General features: G+C 35.1%; 1 protein-coding gene across 19 annotated transcripts in view; it reads left to right on the top strand.

The window, feature by feature from the left end:
• The window catches only part of TENM3 (teneurin transmembrane protein 3), a 579,767-nt gene that overhangs the window by 402,245 nt on the left and 162,249 nt on the right, over nucleotides 1–15,273 (top strand). The gene's annotated exons all lie outside the window — the stretch shown is intronic.

Raw genomic sequence — 15,273 nt, 5'->3', positions numbered from 1 at the left:
TTCACCCCGTTTCTACATGATGGCCCATGGGCTTCTCTCGGTCTTCTCTTCCAGAGGCCTCACCAGCTTAATGCTCTTTCTCTGTACACCTGCTGGTGTTGCAATGAGGTTCTTAAATTATGACTTCTAACACAGGCTGGCCCACAGGTGGCAACCTGTTCATACAAAAGTATAGATCAAGAAGAGCTGTTTTGAGCTCATCCATTTCATTTTTAAATGTCTCCAGGTACAAAAAAGTTTACCTCCTCTATTTGGGCAGAACCTCACCAGTCAACGTCTCCTTTGTATCATGTCTTGCACAAGCAAAGATTATGGTGTCCTACCGCATTGGTCTCCTATTGGCAGCCTTGCAGCAAAGTTCCCCTAACATTCCTTTTAGTATTTATTTCTTCCCTGCCCTGAACTTCCATTAGGCTCAGAGAAAAAAATCATCACCACGTGTAAAAGCCAGAAAATAGAAGATTCTGGACCTCTGAGAGACTGTCCCCCAAAATGCCCTGCGCTGTAGAGCCGCTGGCTAATGCTAGCATTTAAATTAGCTTCTGGGTCTCACAATGAAAAATTGCTGTTTTTTTAAACCAGTTCTGCCCTGAGGATGAGCTAGCAGGAGTCCTCACAGTTAGTTGTCAACAATAAAAATCTTCCTGTCTTGTCTTTTCTCTTGACCTAAGGACAAGATTCCAAAGAACTCTTGTCTTTTTATCTGTAGTGTCAGCCAAGAGTAGTTGAGTTTTATTGTTTATTTTGTATTATTGAAGATAGGAAGTACACGAGGAGTAGGCAAACAGCACATTTCTTCACTTAAGACAAAGAGTCGTGTACACAGATCTTTTTCCCTAAGGTTATTAGCACAGAGCTAAATTTACCCAGTGTAATTAATTAGCACACACTGAACAACTAATCAACACTGATTTACTATTGTCATTTGGAAAAATTTTATTAGGAAAAAAGTAATTTTCCAGTTGAGTCATCAGATTGAATATGGATAATTGCATTGTAGTTGACAATAATTGTTTTGACAGATATTTATGAAATGTGTCAAGTTGAGTCATCAGAAACGTGTTTAATTTTAAGGATGTTGTAAAGCACCAAAGCTTGAAAAACTGTGAGTGTCAATAGGAGAGTTGGTATTCCTTGAAGCTGTGTCTTATAGTATTGATTTGCAATCATTTTGGGGAAAAATGTGTTCTTTTCATTCCTCATATTGTGCTAATGAATTTCGGTTGCTGGGAAGTTAGAAAGGAAAGTAGCTGTTTGAGGACAACTCATTGTAGCTATATGTGAAATTGTAGCTGCTTTCTCTATATTCAGACCATGTAAGAAATCACTCTCAGGGCGATTTCAAAGCAATCCTGTTTGAAATTCTATTTCAAAGTGGTGCCATTAGTGAACCGTCAATGGAATTACATTTTATAGTTTTATGAATTGATGTGGGAAGAAAATCTACCAGTTGATATTATCTCACATTTATATAAAAAATAATCTAAAAGATGTATATCATGCTAAAAAATTTTAATCTGTAGTATAGTTTTGTTATTTTCTCATTTTCCAACGTTCACATCTTGTAATAGTGCTAATCAAAAGAGCAAGTGGCATTTCAACTTGCAGGTACCTGGTGAATCAGCCTAGGCAGCGAAGTGACAGTCTCACACTGGACGGGCACAGTACTGCTGTGGTTTCTTTAATAGTCTCACTTGGCTGGAGCTCTCAAGGTGAAGAACCAGTCTTATTTATCATTGATTTTTCCTTTTTTAGTTAAGGCTCCCTATTGAGTATGATTCTCAGGCTCAGCTTCAGCTATATTAACAACTTTATCCAGACTTTGTGTCTGCCTTTAACTAGTTTTTCATCTAGTGTGTACTTTCATCTTTGCCAATTATTTCTATTTATACATATACGCCTTTTACCAAGGCTCACTTTTCTGAAGCTGCCGTTTAAGGAGGATGCGCTATAAAGTATGAAATTCAGTTATGTGTAGATAAGAATCGCTATTTCTTTCTCTTTGTCTCCTCCCCTCTTCTCGTTTCAGCGTATATTGATATAGTTGGTTACAATTTGGCACGTAATAACCCATGAAAATCTCAGTAATTTGTAGACTTATGGTTTATGTGAATTGGCAGAGAAGACATAAAAGGTTTTCTACCTTGTCCTGTTTCAGTGTACTTTCATGTTGATTTATTAAAAAGCTTCTTTTTTTTTTTTCGCCAGCAGTTTCTTGCTTTCATAAAAATGTTTATTTCCTTTCTCTAATGAATTTAACATTTGCTGCTGCTGGAGACAATCAATATTATTGTGTACTGTATGTTTCTACTCAGTAAATAGAGCAGTTCTGGTCTATAATCTCGAGTTTCAGATCTGGAGCCACATCAAGATCCAAATAAGCGTTTGCAGTTTATATTCTTATCTCATCATCTCCTATAAATAACAATCCGTGCCTAGATACAATACCAATACTTGCCTAGAGTTTTCCTTAAAATTCCGTTTCTTTGAGCTCACTATTTCGTATACTTTGTATTCACTTTTAGGGCGTTTGATAGCCTGTAGCTCATCTTTTGTTTATTTTATACTTCAGCTGCTTCAGTGCATAATAATAGCTGCTGCCAGAATATAGAGCAGCTGAGGCAAAGCTTAGACTTGACCCATTAAGGCGGCAGCACTTAAAGGTGTGGAACGGGCACTCATGGAGAAGCCCTGACCTTCAGGATTGTAAAGTTAACCGCCTGCAAGTTCCTCATTTATATATGTGAATTAAGCAGCTTAGTAGTTACCTATTAGATGTTAACCAAATGGTTCATTTGTAGCCATTTAATAAAAGATTTATTAAAGTCTGGTTTTATTATGAAGTCCACTCTGGCATTGATAGTTCATTAGTTATGTTCCCGTAGCTTTTTACCTTGTAGTTCAGTAATGCTTTGCTAATTATTAATGTATGACATTGCATATTAAATTACCTCTTTATTATTGCGTTTTTAATTTAAATATCGAGACATCCTGGGCTGCTTTAATGGGAGATCAATTCTGCATCTTTAAAAAAATAAAATACGTAGGCAGAAGTATTATTTACTAATCTAAGGTATTCTTCTTTTCTTCCCCCTCTTTTGTCTTCACTCTAAATGGTTCCAGGGAAAGGCAAGACAATCATCTGAGCATCGGATCTAAGTCAGCCTTGCCTATTAGAAGTCTAGGCAACAGCCTACACATTGCGGCCTTATAGTACCAGGGAAAAGCTTTCCCGGTTGAAAAACTGTACCTCCGCCTGCGTGCTGATAACCAACTACCTTTAGAAAGGTAGTAAGTAGTAAGATCCTCCATAATTAAAGATAGAGCTTTAAGTAAAATATCCCTGGGAAGGTAATCTATTGTCTTAAGTTTACTGACTGGTGCCATATCCTTTCATTAAAGGTAATTTGGGGAGATCCACAGGCAGCTGTGGGGAAAGAGAATATCACAGAATATGGGAAAGAGATGCAGAAATGAAGAAGCTAAGGTTACTGAATACAAACTTCAAAATTGGATCTGGGCTTAGGCTAAGAAATTCTTAATTAATTTTTGAGAGTCTCGCCATCTCCATTTGTTAAAAACAAACGACAACAAAAAAAACCCTGGTAAATTCATCTAAGATTACATAGTAATGAATAGTAAAAATCAATTGGAATCTAGATCTCTTGAAATATTTCACCTTTAATAACTTATGGTATTTCTTAAAAGGCCTGTGCTGGCATATCTGTGCATTTGTAAGAATAAGAGGAAGAGGGACATGTAAGGATTTGCCAGGAGGTGTTTATGTTTAAGGCTCATTTCAATTTGAGGCTTAAAAACTTTGGCTCAGTGAAAGGAGGATAATGGAGGAAGCTATTGTGATCCTAATTCAGTGCCTACACTCTATGATGACTATGCAATTTATCATCAAACTGGGACAATTTGAGCGAGAAAGGGGAATATGAAGAGTTACTCTGGAATTGCAGGCATAAATCGAGGCTGTCCTGAGCTAACAGGGACATATGGTTACCCTACTAAGTTTTATTCCCAAGAGTAAAGTTGCTTTTAAGTTATCTTATACATAAAATGTATAATAAGATAGAGATGAAGTGAGGGGCCAGCCTGGTGGCACAGTGGTTAAGTGCACACATTCCACTTTGGCAGCCCGGGGTTCGCCAGTTCGGATCCCAGGTACGGACCTACACACTGCTTAGCAAGCAATGCTGTGGTAGGCGTCCCACATATAAAATAGAGAAAGATGGGCACGGATGTTAGCTCAGGGCCGGCCTTCCTCCGCAAAAAGAGGAGGATTGGTGCTAGATGTTAGCTCAGGGCTAATCTTCCTTAAAGAAAAAGAAAAACGGTAGAGATGAAGTGAGAGAGGCAGTGGAAAAGCTGCCATTGGTTGAATACAGATATGACTATCAGCTTGAACATTTCTAGTTTCTATTGCCAACTTGTAGCAAATATTTAATCTTTTGTCAACCCCATCACAGAAAAAGCTTCTGTTGGCCACCAAAATACATAACTCCTAAAATAATACATAAAATATTTGTCTTTATTTTCTTCTCATAACATCAAGAGAGGAACATATATTGAATGAAGTCTTTTTCAAGAAGTTCAAATTTAATTTTTTTTGTGTGTGATTTTTTCTTTATTAATGTTATGATAGATTACAACCTTGTGAGATTTCAGTTGTACATTTTTCAAATTTAATTTTTTAAGTGTAAAATGTTAGATATCAAGGTAAATCATGTATTCACTAAAAATGTAAAACAAAGATAAAATTTGGTCCTGAATTTACTCAAAGAATGAATATCCATGTGTCTCCAGCAGCATTATAATTTGGGTTCCAAAACCATTCTCTTACACTGTAACAGAGAGCTCATTCTAAAGTACAAGATAAAGATTCAAAGATGATTACGAAGATAAGTGAAAGCAAAAGCATGATTTTTTAATATGAGATTATTATTAACCAGTTGTAATGCTACAGTCTCCATTTGGTTGTTTAGCAGGCATCATGCCATTAATTAAAATGAGAAAGTGGCCTGTGGACTGATAGCTCCAAAAGGAAGGTCATTAAGTCAATATTGGAAGATATTCCTGAGTAAAACCTAGTGGCTCTAGCGGGGATACAAACACAGTTTAGCATCATGAGACGAGCATGCGCTTTGCAGTCAGATAGACCTGGTTTTTAACCCTGGCTCCATCATTTAACTATCTATGTAGTCATCTGCAAATTATTTAAACCTGAGGTCCATTCCAATGCAATAATAGTACCTACTCAACATAGTGCTGTATTAAATGAAATATTGTAAATAAAGCACCTAGCACATGATATGCGCTCCAGAAATATTTTTTAAATTATGATCGAGTAATAATAACAACCATTGCATAGATAAAATAACCTCGTTGGTTAACAGTTGAACAAATGTCTTTTATCATTTAGTAGCTCTCTTCTCTCCAGTAGATAGGGAAAATATTTGTCTTAACTGGAATTTTTATGTCTAATTTATCTTTATGTGTTAGGTAGGCCAAGCCTACACCATAATTTTACCGGAATAAAATCTCTTCGTTTTTTCACTATTCCTGTCATTCAACAAAAAGTAGGCAAATTTTTGCAGATAGGAATCCCAAGCCTGTTAATTTTGTTCTTGAGAAGAAAAAAGAAATCTTCAAATTATAATGAAAGGCAACTATTCATATCCTTGAAACATTTAATTAACTAAAGTATTAAATGTTTGGAATGAATGAGTAAAAGCCTTGATAGATGCATTGTCTCCACATCAGTCAGAAGTTAGACCCCAGTTTTATTTAAGGTGTTTAAAGCCTTAGGTGTCTTTTGAGCCTGATGAAGGCACTGTGCAATAGAGTAGGAGTGTTATTTTGTTTAATTGACGTGAACTAGTTTCTTTTTAATAGCAATTAAGACACCAAGAAAGTGTGCATTAATCATTTGCTTAAATGATTTTGGAGAGCATAATTCCAACAAATTGCAAATACCAGATACTCTGATAATGTTTGGTTTTGGATAACCAGCAATCTGTATAAAATATTCATATATGGTAACCTTAATTTCCATAGTACCTAGGGAAATGAATTCTTAATTACTTCTAACACACTTCTAGTCACTTCGCTGAACAGGATCAAAGTAAAAGGTCATTTATGCCGTTACTCTGGTCATAGCTAATGACTGTGCTTTCATCATTATCTTTTTCTGAATATGACTGTTCATTTTGAGGCATCCCTCTTCCTCTTCCTCAGCGACTGCTTTGTGAGGTCTTTCTTTTATTCTTTTGCTCTTCATTAATATTGTCGTTGAAAATGCGTTTTAGTCCTCTTTCCTTGAGAAGTGCGTGTGCGAGTTTGTGTGTATGAGTTCTACTTAACGTCGTTACTACATGGTGGTTTTATCTCGTCCTAGAATTAATTTTTGTCCAATTTTAAAACTGTATGCTTTTCTCTAAAATTTCATCCTCTGGTTTATCACCAATTAATATATACCCCTCAAAGATATTTGCTTATCTTTTCCTGTGTTTCTTCATTTTGCCTTGACATAGTTTTGCCCATTTTCTTTCTTTCTCCTTTAATTTCAAACCTGAGGTAAGCCTGTTTGCCGTTACACCATTCTCAGAACCCTTTCTTAGCCCATAAGATTAAATTCTTGGGCATGTGATTAACCAAGTAAGCTTAATAAATTCCATTTGCTCACCCCTCTGATTCTACTATGAGCCTCTTGATGATTTCTTAGCATCTAACCTCCTATTCTGAACCGCTTAAAATACTGCTCCCAGAAGTGATCCGGTCCCAATTACACACCCCACACTAATGTAATCAGCATTACTTCTCTCTGGTCGTGGCGCACTAGAAAATGCATTGGTTTGGGGACAGACAGAGCTGGCTTAAAATCTCAACATCCTACTAGCTGTGTAACCATGGGCGGATTACTCATACATTTCCATCTTGTTTTTTTCCATATAAAATGAGTGTGATAATACTGCAAAAAGATTTTATAAGGATTCAGTGAAATGTCCTCTGTAAAGTACCTGGCACTTTTGTTTCTTTGCTTTTCTTTCTTTTGCCAATTTAAAAGTAAAATAATTGATTTAGTATTTACAAAGGTAATTGACAACTACCACAGCAGTAAGACTTGGTAAAGGCAATGAAAGCTGCCAGGAACTTACATGTTGATTCATTTTTGTGTACAATTAGATAGTTTTTTCAGCTTTGGAGATAGGTATTTTTTTATTGTGAGAAAATCACTATGTTCTCAATTTAACTGGGGTGACGTCCTGGAGGAGATAAGCCATGAAGTAAATTTTCAAAGAAAGGATTTGTTTTAGAAAAAGGCAACAGTGATACTATGGGGAGGAAATTATCTGAGATAGTTGTGGGGTAGTGGTGTTTCATCCAATAAAGCCTGGATGCATTCATTCATTCAGCAGATGGTTATGAAAGTCTTAACAGTGTACCACTATGAAAAACTCACATTTGTTATAGAGGACCTGGAGATGTTGTGACGTCTTTTGATCAAGATGGCCCATATTCCAGAACAAATCTCAGCATTGAAATTAATCTTAGGGATTATCTACCCTTACCTTCTTTTTAAGGCCCATTGAGATTGAGTAAGCTGGGTCATATGACTGGTTAGTGGCAGCACTCAGCTGGACCTCAGGTCCAAGACTCTAAATTCATTACTTTTTCTTCTGGTAGTTTCTCCAGACTTTTTTTTACTACATCTGAAAGGGGGGAAGAAAGCACTCAGTCCCAAAATATATGTATTTATTAAATTTTACAGATGTAGCAATGTACTAATCTTATGCACATCATCATGCATATATAAAACTAAAAATTTAAAGGATGAAATGAAATAAATAATATCCTAAAATTATTTTATTTCAAACTATTAAGTAATTTTGTTCGTTTAATAAATTATTTATTTTTTAAATATAAATTTATGAGTTATGTATCAAATATTATTCATACCTTAAACATTTTTCAATCCTGTCTAACAATTATATAAACTTCTCTTTGAAAAATAAAAATTATATGTATTTAGATTATACAATGTGATTTTTTTAAGGTGTACAGCATGATGATTCAATATATATGCATTGTGAAATGATTGCTACAATCGAGTTAATTAACACATCCATCATCTCATATAGTTAACCTTTGTTGTGTGTGTGTGGTGAGAACACTCAAGATCTACTCTGTTAGCAAATTTCAAGTATACAATACAGTATTATTAACTATAATCACCAGGGTGTACGTTGGATCCCCAGCATTATTACTCTATAATTATTCTATAATATTATTCACCTTATGGCTGAAAGAGCAGTATTTCCCCATTTCCCCACCCCGAGTCCCTGGCCCCAGCAACCATCATTCTACTCTCTGGTTCTACAAGTTCAGCTTTTTTAGATTCCACATGTAAGTGAGATCGTTCAGTATCTGTTGAATTTTGGCTAATTTCTCTGATATTCTAGCAAACTAATTGGAAGTTGTTGCATTTTCACGTTTTTAAATAAACAAGGACAAAACCCATTAAAATACCATGTTTTGCAGACTTTTAAGCAGTTTAGAAAAGGGAAAATTGTTAGAGATGACAATCATTGTTCTTGGCAACAAAATCATATATTGATGGGAATATTTCCAAATGTAAGTTTTAAAAATATTCTCTCTGGACTAAGAGTTTCTTTTGAGAAATAGTGCTTTCTTAGTCATTCTTGAATACTGCCTTTACCTTGAAGGGGCAGATTAATGATTTTTTCAGAAATATATTCTCGATAGCATACTACTGACAGCGGCTTGTCATCACAGACATGGTCAGCAAATTGAGACTCTTCTTTTTTTATATATTTAACTCATTTTTAAGGATTATAACTCTTTTGGCTTCTTTGCCATGAGCCATCTGGCTAACTTTTTTGTGGTTAAAAAAGATTTTCAAGATCACTGTACAACTCATCCCAAAGTATTGTGAAGAATATTGTGTTTAATTAATCACACAAGCTGCAAAAACTAAAAGATGGGGGCATGGCTATCAACTCCTCTACCTGGCAAACCCTTACACTTCTCTCAGGAGACCTCACAGACATTAGTGACTTTCTAACAAAAGGACTGATTGGAGGCTCCACTATCATCAGTGTGTTGAATATTATAAATGCTTAGTGTCTTTCTAATTTTTTAGATAGGACATAAATATAAATAAAAGTTTGTTTTATACACAAGTTAAGATACATACCTTATATAGACACTACTACTATGTTACGTAATTGGTTAAGAACATAATCTTTAGGCCCAAAAAGACCTGGCTTTGCCCCTATATAAATTTTGACAAAAGAAGCCTCAGTTTCCTCATCTTAAAAAGTAGATTTTCTGGGGGCCAGCTCCGTGGCTGAGTGGTTAAGTTCGCGCGTTCTGCTGTGGTGGCCCAGGGTTCGGATCCTAGGCGCGGACATGGCACTGCTCGTTAGGGCACATTGAGGCGTCGTCCCACGTCCCACAACTGGACGGACCTGCAACTAAGATATACAACTATGTACGCGGGTGGGGGGGGGGCGGTTGGGGAGATAAAGCAGGGAAAAAAAAAAAGATTGGCAACAGTTGTTAGCTCTGGTGCCAATCTTTAAAAAAAAAAAGTAGATATTCTGATACACACACACAGGGATTTTGTGAAGTTTAAATTAGGTAATATTTTCTTTGCACACAATGGATAAGTGCTCAGTGAGCTTCATTTAAACTGCTTTCTACTCGTTGGACGGGTTGTTTTCTGTTTTGTTTTGTTAAGTACTTCTTGTTCACTTTCACACGTCTTATTGATTAGGATACCTTCAAGATCTCTTACAACCCTGAAATTCTTGTACTCTTCATCAGTTTACATCTCTACCTGGAATTCTTCTGTTTATCTAGATCACACTTCTCAGATTTATAGAAAGAACTTCGCTGAACAATTTTAAGCATAGATGGCCATCAATAATTAAGTGAATTAATAATTAAATAGATTAACTCTTGTTCAAATACCACATAGGAATTTTAAGATGTTCTTTTTCATTTCCATTTTAATTTTAATATATTTAGTATGTAATAACTGCCAACAGTAGGTGTAATTGACATCTTAAAACGTGTAAGAAAATGTCTAATATAGATTTGTGAGTTTGATGCCATGGTTTTACCAGTAAAATAACTAAAATGTGAAACAAAGGCTGTTAACCTATTTTAGCCTTCTCGATAGTGGTAAAAAAATTCTGCATATTTAATCCTGTTGTTCACTTCTTAATACTCTCAAACAAACTCTGTAATATGATTTGGTGCTCGGTTATAGACATGTCTAAGTTAAAATAAGTCATAATAAAAATATTGTGCTTCCTGTCGTAGCCTTATATATTTTACACAGCTATCGTTATACTTAAATTTTATATCATATAAGTCTCTCACTTAAGACAGAAAAGTAAATGTGAAAGATGGTAAAGAATTCACTAAAATATATTTCCCACAAATCACCTTAATACTGTCTAGAATTTTGCCTCCCAATCTTCAGACATCAATTAACATATAATGCTGGACTTACTGTGAACATGTTTGTATATTCAATATAATTATAAATTGATACAGAGGCAGGTGCTAAAATGTAGCATTATTAATACATTTATATTGCAAAATTTTTTTGCAAAATATCAAAAACAATTTTCGTCTCGAACTGCTTTTTGTACAACCACTAATAGCTCATATTAATTCAGGTAACAACAGTGAAACGTATCTTGTTTATAAGCTTTTCATTTAAGACATTTTTCTTGCTGGGATCACCTCCTGGTGTGAAAGTTGTCCAAAGATAATAGCACATCAATTCAAAAGTGTAATAGATTTGAGACCGCAACATGCTATCAGCATGAAGAAGTAGTTTATCAGTCTTACTAACTCACTGTATCACAGCCAGAATCATTACATATTTTTTCTTTTGTTTTCATGTCAAAATATGTAATTTACATTCTCATGTTGATTACTACTTGGGAGATGTTTAATTTTCTTATTTAAAATATTTTTCTTTAAAGTGCATACCATAATTAATTTAAAGGTAATAAAAGAAGAGGCATTTTAATTAGTAGAAGTCTAAAATATTCTCTTTTTGCAATTCAAGGGTACATAATATATTACTTACTGTAAAACAGTTCCAATTAAATTTACAGTAATAATACCTTTATATTAGAAGCAAAAGAACGAATCCATTTTGAACAAACCTTGGCCAATTCTTAGAAAATTTGCACACACATACACACATGCACACATACGGCTTTTCTAGACTCATCCTATTTAAAAGTTAGCAGAGGTTAAATTATTAAAATGCAAGGAGAAAAATTTTGAAGTTTAGTTTATTATTGACTCACTCTAAGTAAATTTTATTATTCTTAGCTGGTTCATCTTTTTATCAATCTGTAAGACAAGTCTTTTCAGTTTTTAGATCCCATATGTGAATTTTTATTCTTAATTATAGCTTCAGTAGGTAACTACTGGAACCACAGTGGTTATTGAAGAAGTTAATTAGAAACTAGTCCTCCAAATACTTTGTACTTTCCTCATACCACTTAAGTACTCTACCAGGTTCTCCTGCCCCCACCCTTGAAAGCATGTTTTAAAATAATATCTCAAGGATGAAAGAAAACACTTTCTCTTCAACCGTAATAATGAGGATTCAGTGTGGGATTGTTTTTCCAATCATGTTGGAATTCTGCTCCCTCTAAACTTCAGTAAGAGAATTTTTTTTATCACGTTGCTTTGTACATCAGAAGCCACCGCTGCTGCAACCTTTGTCAGGGTGTGGTTATGCGTCCACCCTGGCCAGTACTAGGAACATCGCCTTGATTGTCACTACTTTGTCCTCAGCAGCTTCTAAGAAGGAGACAAGTTAGGAAGAAGGCCTGTTGTGCATGAAAATATTTTTATCTCTTTTCCTTCTCCTCAAAATAGCAGTTGTGTAAAGAGATAAGGTTATATTTATGTATGTGTATGTATGTGCGTGCGCTCACGGTGCTTTAGAAATATTTAGAATTGAGGTTTCCAGAAGTGTCTGCTAATAGAGAAAGAAAAGGATTAGAAGTAGCTCTTTCTTTCCTATATAAATTTTAATAGAGGTAATAAATTGAAGCAAAGTTTTTAGAGGTAAAAAGAATACTATATAAAAATTACTCCAGCCAGGAAGTTTAAGAATAGAGAAAATAGCATTCTCTGTATGAAGAAAGTAGTGAAACCTTTTGGAAAGTTGTAAATACCCAAGGTGAATTATCAACTAGACTGCTACATGATTCACCAATCCAAGTATTAAGTTCAAAGAGAAAAGGAAAGAGAACCTTGTAAAGAAGGTACTTATGCAATAGGATAGTATGTTGGTGAAAGTTTTATCAGCACCTGGAAATACAGATACTGTCAGAAACAGAAAAGGATCAAAAGAGAACAGAAGCTGCTGTCTCATTTAGAGGTAAAGTAAAGGCCAATATACATGGCAGATACAGTCATGCATCACCTGAGGATGGGGACGCATTCTGAGAAATGCGTCGTAAGGTGATTTTGTCGTTGTGTGGACATCATGGCGTGTACGTACACAAACCTAGATGGCATAGCCTATTCCACACCTAGGCTATATGGTACTAATCTTCTGGGACCACCAGGGACCACTGTTGTACGCCATCCATCCGTAATCCAAAGGTCATCATGAGGCACGTGACTGTGCTTAAAAATTGCAATGAGGTTAGCAAGGATGAGGGAAGCAATTTTTTAACAAATAGATGAATTTGAAAGGGATGAATAGTAAAGGGAGATGTTGGAAGTAAAAATTAAGAGTGAGATGACATAAAACAATGAAAAATGTTTAAGCCAGCTGATCCTGAGGTCAGAAGGATTGAGCCTGGTATTGCACAAATTCCATTTGTTCTAAATTAGCTACTTGATGTGAGCTACCAACGGTGACCTTTGAAGTAAGAGTCTTTTGAATTGATTTTCTGATTTGCTCTACAAACTTAATGAGAGTCCTGAAGTTCAACTGAAGCTAAGAAACGAATATGCCGATACCTTATTGCAGTGGTTCTCAATGTGTGGTCCCTGGACCAGCAACATCCTCTCCTGGGGTTCCGGCATGCTGTTTTAACAAGCCCTCCGAGGGACTCTGATGCAAGCTAAAGATTGAGAACCATTGCTTTAATGCATGGAATGGTCTCTAAGTACCTTTCTGCTCAAATTGGTGGCCTAACCCTCAACTACATAAGTTCACGGGGCCCTACCAAAACCTGTGCTTCCATAATTAGTCTGGTTGAACTGTTTTCATGTGAAAGATAAGTGACTGCAGAATACCTTTTGCAGTCTTATGCAGATGCTAGTGTGGGTGGGCTTATCCCTGAAAATTCTTAGCAGCCTCTGCAATCTCTTAGTTCTGGAATCTTACAGAGCTCTGAGGGCCATCATGTTCGACTGATGGAGATTTCTTTCCAAGTAGCTAGGTACAGTAAGTAATTGTACTAGATGTCTCTGGATATCTGTTGAGAATCAGTTGCTAAACGGTAAGGAAAACAAACAGGAACCCAGCCTTGCTTGAGTAAGAACAGGTAATTTCTTATATGGGCTTTCTTGCTTTCGTTTTCTGTTCAATAGCTGCCAGAAATTTTCTGTTTCCTTGCGTCACTCTCTAAAACACATCCTTTAAATAACCTGCCTTTTCAGCCTTTTAATCAGTTATAAACACATTGCTAAATACACCTTTAGTAGGTAATCCAGTTCGCTTTGGAATTTAAAATTCAGAGCTTGATAGTGAAAATTCTAAAGACTGTGATAATGAAGCACAGGTTTTAAGTGTTCAAATGCTTGGACAGTAGTTAGTATCATCTTTCAGGTATATCGTTTCTTTCAAGTATATACTGACAAATATTTTGGGCTCTTTTAATTCCTCCAGATTTAGTAAATATACTCTCAGTTACAGACTACAGATAATTAAATGAGATAGATAATGGGCAATATGGAAGGAAGATAACACATAGTAATTAAATGTATATTTTGACAATTTTTAAGAAGTACTTTATCTTAAATGAATTTTAGGCAAACTGTCCATTGTTTTGACATCATCAAGTGACTAAAGCTATTTTGAACTCAGTAGTTAATTTTAGCCTTCATATATTTCCAGGTAAATTTAATCCATAAGTGTGGGATTCATTTGCTTTAGATCTGAAAATGTCATTTTGGAAGAGTCGTTTGATGTTGAGGAAATCTTGTGAGACCTTTGATAAGCCTCTTAAATCCAGGAAGTTATATTTTGCCAGAAGGAAAAGGAACCTGTAGCTTAAACTTTCCTTAGCTCTTAAGTGAGAACTTCAGATTCTGAAAAGGTGGTAAATTTTGCCAAGTATAGGCAATCTTTCTTCTCATTGGTGCATTGTCTTTGAAATCAGAGCATCTAATTTGAATCAGGCAATCTATAGTCTAGGTAAATGTTTTATTGATTTGCCTAGAAACATAAGTAGAAGGCAGGACATCAAAACGTTTTATTCAAACAGTTCGCACTTAGTTTGATGTAAATCACTCTCTTGTTCAATAGAGACTATAAGAAGAGGAAGAAGGCATCAACATTTCCTGTGCTGTATTAAGATATAATAGGTTATATACAATAGAAATATTTTTCCAGGTGTCTGTCTCTAATAAAAGGCTCCAGCTGCACCTTTGGGACAGAAACAGAACGCTACTACACGTTTTATTCTAATCATTTGCTCTATTTGTTACTCTCTAAAAAGGTTTTTAACACTGTATAAAACATGGAAGAAAAAAATCTATTTTCTATGAAGATAACCAATTATGAAGTTAATCTAATTAAAATTTCATTCAGTGGTTGCACGCTTTCTTTTTAACTTTATTTTCTATTTTAATGTCCCATTGAGGAAATGACTCAAACCGCTTTGAATGATCCTCTAACACATTTTCCAGGGATGCTTTTCATTTTGGTCTGTATCATTTCCAACTTATTAAACCATGTTCTTGATATGAGAAGAATAACATGATTCTGTTAACCTCCTGAACAAAAGATTAGTATGAACTCATTTGTTTCCTGGTGACCCTTGTAAGCTTATAATTTAATTATATATTAGAACTTATTTAATTTTGTACTTGATGTTAGGATCTTTTTCGATGAGCACTGATATATTAATATTATATATGGTATAATATAGAAAGGCACATTTAAATTTACTCAAAAAATCTGATTATTTCTCCACTGAAAATCTTATGATAGTAAGTTTTGTGGTTATTATTTTGGAAGACAAA

The sequence above is a fragment of the Equus asinus genome, chromosome 27, assembly GCF_041296235.1.
Source record: "Equus asinus isolate D_3611 breed Donkey chromosome 27, EquAss-T2T_v2, whole genome shotgun sequence".
Lineage (NCBI taxonomy): Eukaryota > Metazoa > Chordata > Mammalia > Perissodactyla > Equidae > Equus > Equus asinus.
Note: the sequence above shows the minus strand (reverse complement) of the source record. Positions and strands in the feature narration are given on the sequence as shown.